Raw genomic sequence first — 2,941 nt, 5'->3', positions numbered from 1 at the left:
ACAATAACCATAACCCTAACCCTAATCCTAACCCTAACCCTCACCCTAACCCTAACCCTAACCCTAAAACTCACCCTAACACTAATCTTAACACTAACACTCACCCTAACCATAACCCTCACTCTAAACCTAACCCTAACCCTCACCCTAAACCTAATCCTCACCCTAAAACTCACCCTAACCCTAACGCTAACCCTAACCCTCACCCTAAACCTAACCCTCACACTAACCCTCACTCTCACCCTAACCCTAACCATAACCCTCACACTAAGCCTCACCCTAACCCTAACACTAATACTAAACCTCACCCTAAACCTAACCCTAAGCTTAACCCTCTCCCTCACCCTCAACCTCACCCTAACTCTCACCCTCACCCTAAACATCACCCAAACCCTAACCCTCACCCTAAACCTAACCCTAACCCTCACCCGCACACTAAACCTCAACCTAAACCTAAACCTCATCCTAATCCTCACCATACCACTAACCCTAACACTTACCTAACAGAAACCCTCACCCTCACCCTCACCATAAACCTCAGCCACACCCTAGCCCTCACCCTAACCTTAACCCTCACCCTAACCCTAACACTAACCCTCACTCTCACCCTAACACAAACCCTAACCCTAACCCTCACCCTAACACTCACCCTAACCCTCAACCTCACCCTAACCCTAAGCCTCACCCTAACCCTCACCCTAACCCTCACAATAACCCTAAACTAACCCTAACACTCAACCTCACCCTAACACTCACCCTCACCCTCACCCTCACCCTCACCCTAACCGTAACCCTAACCCTGAACCTAACCCTCACCCTCACCCTAATCCTTACCCTAACCCTAAACCTTACCTAACCGAAACCCACACCCTCACCCTCACTCTCACACTAACCCTTACCCTAAACCTAACCTTAACCCTCACCCTCACCCTCAGCCTAACCCTAACCCTAACCCTCACCCTAAAATTAACCCTAACCCTCAACCTCAACTAATCCTCAACCTAAACCTCACCCTCACCCTAATCCTCATCATAACCCTAACCCTAAACCTTACATAACCGAAACACTCACCCTCACACTCAACCTCACCCTTACCAACACCCTCACACTAGCCTTCATCCTAACCTTAAACCTCACACTAACCCTAACTCTAACCTTCACCCTCAACTTAATCCTAAACCTAACCCTAACCCTCACCCTAACCCTCACTCTAACCTTAACCCTAAACCTAACCCTCACCCTAAACCTCATCCTAAGCCTAACCCTCACCTTAACCCTAACACTAATCCTCATCCTAACCCTAAACCTCAACCTATCCCTAAACCTCACCCTAACCCTTATACTCACAGTAACCCTAACCCTAACCCCCAAAATAACATTCACCCATTTCCTCACACTAAACCTAAACCTAACACTAATCCTAACACTGAACCTCACCCTCACTCTCACCCTAACTCTATTCCTAACCCTCACCCTCACCCTAATTTTAACCCTAACCCTAATCCAAATTCTAACCCTCAGTCTCTCCCTCACCGTCACTCTCACCCTAACCCTAATCCTCACCCTAACCCGCACTCTAACCCTAACCCTCACCCCAACCCTAACGCTAAACATAACCCTCACCCTCACCCTAAACCTCACCCTAACCCTTAAAATCACCCAACCCTAACCCTTAACCTAACCCTAATCTTCACCCTAACCATAACTCTCACCCAAACCCAAAACTCAACCTCACAGGAAACCTCACCCTCACCCTTACACTCACCCTAACCCTAACCCTAACCTTAATCCTAAACTTAACCCTCACCCTAACCATCACCCTCACCCTAACCCTCACCATCACCCTAAATATCACCCTAACCCGAACCCGAACCCTAACCATAACACTCAACCTAACACTAACTCTCACCGTAACCCTCACCCTAAACCTAACGCTAAATCTAACCCTAACCCTCACCATCACCCTAACACTCAGCTTAAAACTAACCCTCACCCACACTCTAACCCTCACCCTCACCCGAACACTCACACTAACCCGATCCCTCAACCCCACCCTAACCCTAATCCTAACATTCACCCTAACCCTAATCCTAACCCTAACCCTAAACCTAACCCTAACACTCACCCTAACCCTAAACCTAAACCTAAAATTGAACCGCACCCTCATTCGCACCCTAAATCTAATCCAACCCTAATCCTCACCATCACCCTAACTCTAACCATAACCCTAATACAAATTCTAGCCCTCACTCTCAACCTCACCCTAACTCTTAACCTAACCCAAACCCTAACTTTCACCCTCACCCTCACCCTAACCCAATCACTAACCCTCACTAACCCTAACCAATCACTAACCCTCTCCCTAAACCTAACCATCACCCTAACACTAAGCCTAACCCTCATCCTAACACTAATCCTCACCGTAATGCTCACCCTAACCCTAATGCTAACCTTAACCCTCACCAGCACCCTAACCTTCACCCTAACACTTATCCTCACACTAAACCTAATCCTAACCCTCACACTAACCCTAATCCTCACCCTATCCCTAAATCTAACCCTAAACCTCACCCTAACCCTCACTCTCACCCTAACCCTAATGCTAACACTAACACTTCACTACACCCTAACACTTACCCTCACCTTCAACATAACCCTAACCCTAAACCTAAACCTCACCCTAACCCTAAACCTAACCATATCCCTAACCTTAACCCTAACCCTCACCCTCACCCTAACTCAAAACCTAAACCTAACCCTCAGGCTAACCCTCACCCTAACCCTAAAATTATCCCTAACCCTCACACTCACCTTCACCCTCACTCTCTCCCTAACGCTCACCCTCAATGTAGCCTTCACCTAACCCTAACCTTAACCCCAAACCTTCCCTCCCCCTCACCCTCACCCTCAGCCTTACCCTAACCCTAACCTTAAAACTACA

This window comes from Dipodomys merriami, unplaced genomic scaffold (assembly GCF_024711535.1).
Source record: "Dipodomys merriami isolate MVZ:Mamm:240054 unplaced genomic scaffold, mDipMer1.0.p SCAF_47, whole genome shotgun sequence".
Lineage (NCBI taxonomy): Eukaryota > Metazoa > Chordata > Mammalia > Rodentia > Heteromyidae > Dipodomys > Dipodomys merriami.
This window is presented reverse-complemented; position numbering follows the sequence as displayed.